Consider the following 9,198-nt stretch of genomic DNA (forward strand, 5'->3'; position numbering starts at 1 on the left):
TATATTTTCCCACTAATCTTATACAATCATACAAAATTTTCTATAATGGTACACAATCATACAACCAATAGATAGAGAACACGGAGGGAGAAGAGAGAGAGGCTTACTGTGTATATTCCTTGAGAGAGAGAGGGGACGCACTTACTGGGTGATTTTCGCCTGAAGAGAGGGTTCTGGAATCTAGGGCATGAACAAGGATTTAATAGGCAACGTCGGTGAGGTTGCGAGGTGGGGTGGATCCTATACTCCTTGCGAAGTCGCCGCCGTCTATAGGGAGAGGGCCATGGTGATTATCGCTCGGTTGGGTGGGGGGATGGTTGAGGAAGAAAGGAAATGGCTGGCAGGCTGAACCAAGAAAGGGAAAAATGGTCTCGCGGGGTATCGCGGGGAGTATGCCAGGTGTGTCTTTTATTTCCTATCAATACCGGCCACTTTTAGTCGTCGCAAAAAGAATAGATCATCGTGGCAAATAAATAACTACCGACGGATACATGGGGTGAGACAAAATAACCTTTTGCAATTAAGTCCATATCATGGCCAAAAAAAAAAGTTCTACGTTAAAAGATATAACCCATGAGGACCAAGGGGTTATGTTAGTTTTTTTCCTTACTAATACATGTGGTGGCAAAAAATCTATTTTCTAGTGACAAAAATTCATTTTCCCACAAACTTATTCCCACCGAACTAAACTCATGGCTAAAGGGTATGTTTCCTTCCCACTACTGGTTTTGGAGACAATTAGTGGATGTTTGCCACCCTCTTGTGTCATGGAAAAAGAATTGGTGGTAAAAACCTCAAATTGTTGTAGTGTATGGCCATGCGTGTTAAAGTGATTAAAGATTTAAAAAACCAAAAACTAGAGAAATATAACCCTCGTCCCTAAGCTACCGAAACCAGTATCCAAACCAATCCACTCCTTTAGCCATTGCTGCTGGCGAACTTGGCATCATTCAGAGATCATGCAAATGGCTTAATGCAGTGAGAAAGTGTTCTTAGTTTACTTGTGGGGTACTGGTTTTTCGGTACTCCCCTATTTCATCTGTCAAGATCGCACTCCAACAATCAGTTTTTCCCCTATTTCATCTGTCAAGATCGCACTCCAACAATCAGTTTTCTTGTTTGGGTTTTGCTCTCATATATATTGATAGAGATAAGAGGAGCCATAAAACAAATATTAGGTAACAAATATTAGGTAGAAACTCAAAAAACAAATTAAATCTATCTAAAAACAAATGAGGACTAAGGATCCAAAAATAGAGAAAAATATATTTGCAAATCTGGTTATTGATACATCAAACATATCACTGATATGAAAATCTACCACATTATTTAGTATGAAAAAATATTTATGTCTTATTACTGCTCAACAAGTAGTAGATTATACACTGACTTCCAAATATTATATATTTATAATTACAAAAAATAAATAGAAAAAGAGTGTATATATGTTCGTGTAGCAAACTAAAAGAAAAATAATATAACAAAGATCTAGAAACTTGGTTTAAATTAAAGTGAAGACCGTTAAAATATACAATAAATAATAAAATTTATTTATTCCTATTAAAATAAGCTTTTAAAATAAGTGGTAATTTCACATAATATCAGGAGATCATGAATTCGAACCCTGACTCAATATTTTATCTTATTTAATTAAATATTTCATATATTAGACTACTCATTGAGAGAGATTCTTGGCTACTCATTAAGAGAGAGTTGAGCTCACATGTAATTTACGTAAAGGAGATCAGTGTTAAGATATAAAATAAATAATAAAATTTATATATTTTCATGATTAGTTTAAACTTTAAGGACAAGTCATAATTTTATAAAAACAATCTCATGCAACGATGGACATGATGACACGAAGCCTTTACCTGCAGCTCCCTAGACTATTGACGTATTAAATCAGATTTTTTCATGTACATGTAAGCAATATTAAAAACAAGCATGGTCTCGTTTATCATGATGATTCCATAAAGAGAAATTAATGATACAACTATAATTAAATAGATTAGATTAAAGTAAATTTATAAAATGACAATAATTTTATAATAAAAATAATTTTATAATAATATGACATATCAATATATCAAATTACGTTATTTTATAAGTTTATTTTTATATTATAATCTCTTTATAGTTAAAATATTATTATTAAGTAAACATTGAGAATGAGTATATCCGAGTACTATTGCTTTGCAATTTCCTATCTATTACCCTACTATCATGTCCTTATCCCGGTCTTCAATGTTAGGTTGACCTCATCCATCTAAACCATGTGCAGTGACTAAGACCAATTTTCATGTTTGGATTTAATTTGAGCCATAAATTAAGTTTTTATTTTTATTTTATTTTATATATTCGAGAGCAAGGAAATGGAAGAAAAGTGGGAAAAAGTACCTTAGAATTGTAGGACATGCATGTTCATAAAAGCCCACATTCCAGATATATAGCTGATCGATCTATATATACCTTCCATGACATGCACATGAGCTGCCACCCATTTGTTCTGCGTGCGACAGCAACATCTTCACTGTCGTTTGGGGTCTATTTGCCTGACCCCATGGGTCATATACCCCTTCAATATTAATGTTTTTTTTTTTTTTTCCTTTTAAAAAATGCTATATTGTCCCAACTTCAAAGTGACCGCTGATCATTTTGATCGCCAATGCAAAAATGTGTATTTTCTTTTAATATTTAAAAATATTTTTCACTTGCGGTCAAAGTGAGCGGTTACTTTGTAGGATAGAATAGTAGCAATGCCATTTTCAGCATTTTTTCCCTTTCTTTCTTCTTCTTGATTGGATTGCAGGAAATGAGCTAGCTAGCTTCCAATAAGATGCATGGCAACATGTAGTTCCAACTCTAATTAATCATCTTCCTGATCATGATCATATAGTAAAATAACTTTGTCCAAATTAAAGCCACTAATGCAATGAACTGCATATTGGACAAAAGTGGTGCAGTGTTGGGATCCTTGCTGTACTTATAGGATTAGTCCCTATCATGCCTTAGAGAAATCCCATTAATGGTGGACAAAGTTGGACTTCTTTTCCTTGTTTTAAGTTTCATGGATTAGTCTCTATCAATAAGAAAGTTGTTGACAGGTTAAGAATTAGGATGGGACTGCTCATGAAGGTTTAAAATTGAATCAATTAAGGGATGCTACCTTATTCTAATTTTTTAGGAGTTCTTTGCAAGTCATGTACATTTGATAATTCAAGGAGAAATTCTCCCAACCGATGACTCCAAGAGTGTGAATATTGCGGAATCTCAAAGTCAAGACGTACGTCTGGTTTATATAACTCGCCTCGGATTCACTATGCCACTCATGATCATTAGGGTTGATGCGTATATGACCTTGTTCGTTTTATCGAAAGTAGACAATAAATTCTTTCCTATATATCAAGCTAGCTAGCTACTACGTACGTACTGCTTTGCATACATTCCTATCACAAAACAAGCTGTATTGAAAAGCATGCAAGGTGATCCACGTTATGCATGGTGGCCATCCAACTCTCTCAGAAGCTGATCATATATTTTTCCAAGATTTTGGAGCGAATGTACACAATATATACATGCATGCGCTACATTTATCTGTGGTACGTGTTCATCGTGCAATATTACTGATGATAACACACAAATGCAATTTGATGATCAGGGTGACTCTAAGAAGTTGATCATCACATACATGATTCCCCTTTCCAGCCACTTTCAAGAAAAAAAAAACAAAACAATAAGCTAATTATAAGTACCTTGATGCATATTGGACTTAAGTTTTCTCAGAGATTTTGATACCGACCAGATACTTTGTAAAGAAAGATATATCTATTTTATTATATAAGTGCCTAATGCACTTGCTACAGTAATAAATAGTGATTTTGTTGTTCTCCGTGTTCAGCCCGTGTCTACAGAACAGTAAATCAATGTTGATTATTTTATATCCTATCAATTTTGACACGCTATCCTGTGGATCTGTGACTCTAGGGATATAATTGTCTTCCCATAGATTGATTTTACTTGGAATAGTGCATAAGTCTCTCATTATTTGCTGTGTCCTTCTACACAACCACCTATTGTTCTGCAACCTCCGCACACCCAGCCTACGTGGCATTTAATTTTTTTTTTTTCAAACACGAAACTTGTGTTTTGACCAAGGAATGAAGGTAGGTCACGGATTCTCATCTTCCTGAGTTCTCCTTCCTCTGTTTGAACTTCAAACAGACTCTTCACATGGCAAACCCTAGTTCTAGGGTTTTAAGAGAGCTTCTTTTCCCCAATAAACCCATTTCCTTCTTCTCCCATCTCTGCCACTATTGCCAATACCCATAAAGCTTCAACCTCTCTCTCTCTCTCTCTCTCTCTCTCTCTCTCTCTCTCTCTGTTGAGAACTTTTGCTTCATTGCAATCCTCCACGCCACAAGAACCAGATCCCATTCCCCACCCCCTCTCCTCCGATCTACTAAAAAACCCTGACTCGGCACCGTTTCCAATCTCCCAAAGACTCCATCTAGACTTCTCGCACATCAATCCAATACCTTACTTGGTCCTCTTCACAATCAATCTCCTCCCCGATGCTAGCCGTACGGTCCTAGGGTTTAATCACTAGCTCATCTCCAGCTCTAGTTTCACTCACATAGATTTAACCATGTCCTATTCCGTCGATTACGTCGGCCGACGCAAAGATTTCAAGGAGATCCATGAATTCCTCATGAATGGAGGTACTCGTTGGGTCTAAAACCCTGGAATCTGCCATTGACAAGCTCAATTGTGCCAGGAGGTTGACTGATGTGGTGTCATTTTTCCAGAGGATGGAGATTGATTTCGAGCTCAAGCGAGACAAAGAATTGCTTTTAATGGTGGTGAAGCCTTGCGGTAATGGGTATGCGAGTTACGCCAAACAAAAGAGTTTACTTATAAAAAAAAAAAAAAAGTTACGCCAAACAAATGGTGAGAGGACAGATGAAGAAGAAGGAGGGCGTCGTGAGAGGGAAGAGGGAGGAAGTTTGAGGGAGAAGGAATGAAGCTCGATAACTACAGGGGACGATCGATTTGAATTTCATTAAACCGTGAGACCGGGTTCGCCACATCAGGAGTGTGGCGTGTGTTTGGAAAACCGGGGGTTGGATAGATTAATTCTTATTTGCTACTCTCTCCCCGTTGCAGTTTGGCCAATATTATAATTATAATTAACTTAAAATTTCCAAAATTCTCTTCCAACGGTTCGACAAATATTATAATTAGATTTGGCAAATATTATAATTAGAAATAACTTAGAATTTACAAAATTATCTTCCAACTCTCTCTCGGCTGCGGTTTGACAAATATTATGATTAGAATTAACTTAGAATTCCCTAAATTCTCTTCCAATGCTACTCTCTCCCCACTGCAGTCTAGCATTGGACTTGGGTTTTATGTTTTATATTTACATGTTGGGTTTGGTAAATAAATAAACTCACAAACGAAACCAGCAAGATAACAACCAAATGAATTTATAATAAGTTATAGTTATTTAAATTCTCTTCCAATTTCCAGTGTCAGCAGCAAGATATTTGCAAAAAGTGATATCTGCAAAAAGGAAGAGAAAATTAGATAATTAGAAAATTTTTAGTATTCATTGCTGAAGGTTTAAGTGTGTCAGTAGTCATATTTGCCGCTATATCTTTTGTATGTCAGTAGAATCAGTAGAAAGTGATTTGTGTGATCTTTTTTTTTTTTTTTGTTAGTAGAATTAGTAGAATTTGCCACTATATCTTTTGTGTGTCTGTGTAGAAAGTGATTTGTGTAAGTGGATTAATTAGTGATCACTTTTTTTTGTGTCAGTAGAATCAGTAGAAAGTGATTTGTGTCAGTGGAATCAATGGATTGATCATTTTTTTTTAAACATTTAGAGCCACCTATCTAAAAGTAGCTCCTCCCCAATTTTATTAATAAGCCCTCATTTGTGGCGGAGGAAAACCATGGTTACATTTAAGCATCTGGGATTGACAAACTCAAAAAAACCCAGCATGCAAAAAAAAAAAGAACCAAAACAAGACCAACACAAAACTGAAAGGAAAAAAACTGCAAAAACAACACAAACAACCAAAACGAGACTAGCTAAGACGTAACGAAGGTATCCTAGAGTCGTTCATGCAAATTAATCCACACATCCCTCTGGGAATCTCCATCAACTAGGAAAAGACCATATCTTCACCAGAAGTCCCATGCTTGGCCAACCAATCAGCAGCCTTATTACCCTCACAATAAACATGATGAACCGAGCAAACCGTAGAACCCATAATTTTGAGGATTTCTGGGAATTTCGAGGATTTCCTCTCAAAAATCTTCCAAGAACCACACCCCACATCTTTTACTCTACCAAGAAATAACAATCATAGAATCAAGTTCAATTTCAACATAATTAATAGCTAAAGATTTACATACCTTGAGCCTATGAAGGAGAGCTAAGAGCTCGACCTTATTATTTGAACCTATACCAATGAAAGAAGAAAAACATGTATTAGCTTACCCTGATTATTTCTAATAATGCCACCCACACCTGAGGCTCTTGTATTACCCATACTACTCCCATTGGTGTTCAGTTTAAACCATCCAGTTGCGGTACATTGTCAAGCAATAGCTTTGCAAAGCCGCTCTGGAGGGAATTCAGGCTGAACATGCAAACTCTCTAGAACCTGTATATCAAAACTAGAAAAGTGAGTAATCTTCTGCACATCGTGACATAGGAGGCTAATCCATCTTTGAATGGAATGAATAATATCAATGATAGGCTCAAAACGTCCCTCCATACGTGCCAAACAACGTCGCCACCAGATTCTTCATGTAATGACGATCGGCATGATCCTTACTATTATACCAACATGAGACGAGGACTTTGCACGGCGAAACCAAGTTTGCACATTGTCTTTCCAATTACGGCCAATCGGGATACCAAAGAGAGTTCCAAAATAATGCCAAACCTTACTTTCAAAGTCTCCTGCAAAAAGAACATGATTTTGATCTTCATAGTTACCGTTAGCACAACAGGTACATTGAGAAGTTATAGGAATGCCAATACGGTGAAGTTGGTCACCCACACTCAAAGCCAAATTCCAAGTCTTCCACATATTTGTGGACATTTTAAGAGGGAGTCTTTTATGCCACATCCATAAGTGTCAGTCTAAAGTGCAACCCCAAATCCAAACACAATCCCAAGCTGATTTAGTGAAAAACAGACTATTATCATTATTAGTCCAAATCAACACATCCAAACCCTCTATGGTGTTAGGAAGAGCGTCTAAAATACCATCCACATTATTTAGGCCAACTAGACGCAAGAGGAAATTCACATCCCAACTGTTGGATAATTTGCAATCCTTAACCGTAAGTAATGGATTTTCCACAATAGGAATATTATCTATTAAAGGGCTACTATCACACCATTTATCAAACCAAAAGAAAACATTACCCTCTTTAAGCCACCACTTTGAGTTATTAAGAACTAACAGGAGGCTTTTAACAATCATTTTCCAAAATCTAGTACCCCTTGTTGCTTTAATTAAGGTCCAAGGCTTAGCACCCACATATTTACCTTTAAAGAAATTAGCCACTAAAGATTTATCTTGAATAAGATTCCAGGCAAAACGGATTTGAAGAGCTTGTTGCATATCATGAAGATTAAGTCACCTTCCTCAACCGATCGGCAAATAGAATTCCAGGCCATCTATTTTTTCTTACCTTTATCATTCGCCTCCCCCCATAAGAATGTGCTCATAATGTAGTGAAAGACTTTAATGATAGATTGAGGAACTTGCAAAGCAGCAAAAAGATGAAGGGTCATGCTTGAAAGGACCGTAATAGGATAAGTCTGCCTCCCGTCAATAGGAGTTTCATCATCCATCTAGATATTTTCTTTTGGATTTTAGAAACCATGTCTTCCAAATGCATATGTTTGAGTTGACCCAAAATCTCCAAATACTTAAATGGGAAAAGACCTTACGAGAAACCTATCTTTCGTAATAAAGATCTCTGTCGAGCCAGAGAAATTTTATGAGAACAAAAAATGGCAGATTTAAAATGATTAATGCATTGACCATGCCAACTTTAATCACCGCTAAGAGCTCCCTAATGGCTTGTGAACTGTCATTAGTAAAAATAACCACATCATCAGTATACATAAGATAAGAAATAATAAGCATACCTCGAGCTTGAGAAAATTGACCAAATTGTTTTGCTTCCACATTTTGCTTGATCAATCTAGAGAGGACTTCTTGAAGAAAAATAAATAGAGAGGGAGAGAGGGGATCTCCTTGATGCAAACCACGGCCTCCTTGGAAGAAACCTTTAATAGTGCCATTCATCATAATAGTGTACCAAGGAGTCGAAATATAGGCCCTGATAATATCACAAAATTGTGGAGAGAAGCCAAAACAACGAAGAACCTCCAGAAGAAAATTCCAATCCACTCTATCATAAGCCTTAACCATATCCACTTTAAGCATATATAATATTTCCACCATGGGCCTTCTTATTGATGGAGTGGACCATTTCCTGAGTAAGGCTAAGGTTTTCAAAAATACTTCTGCTCGGAATAAAGACACCTTGTTCCCACGAGATCATACTTAAAAGAAGACTGTCAATCAATTAACAATAATTTTGGAACAAATTTTATAAAACACCGAACACAAGCTGATAGGACGAAACTTATCAAAACTCGAAAGCATATCAAACTTCAGAATTAAGACCAAAAAATAAGCCGTAAAAAATCTAGGAAGCTACTTAGAGGTAAAGAACTCTAATATGGCTTTAAAGAAGTCTGTTTTCACCACCTCCCAACTGCTTTTGAAAAAACCAGACCCAAGCCCATCAGGCCTTAGGCAGCTATTAGATGGAATAGAAGATAAAGCCAAAAAATTTTCATCCATAGTAGGAACCGAGCATAGTCTAATATTATCAGTATCTGAGATGATTGGATTAATGATATTTGACAAATCTGGTAATGCTCTAGTCGGATCCCCCTGCAGAAAGTTAGAAAAAAAAATCCATAGCCCCTTGATGAATACTCTCCAGTGAATAAAAAACAACCCCATTCGAAGAGTGCATTTCCATAACACATTTACTCCATTTATTAGCAAGACAAGCATGAAAAAATTTCGTATTACGATCACCTTCCACTTGCCATTTTAATTTAGACATTTGGGGCAATCTAGTGTCTTC

Source organism: Carya illinoinensis, chromosome 2 (assembly GCF_018687715.1).
Source record: "Carya illinoinensis cultivar Pawnee chromosome 2, C.illinoinensisPawnee_v1, whole genome shotgun sequence".
In the NCBI taxonomy this organism is placed as follows: domain Eukaryota; kingdom Viridiplantae; phylum Streptophyta; class Magnoliopsida; order Fagales; family Juglandaceae; genus Carya; species Carya illinoinensis.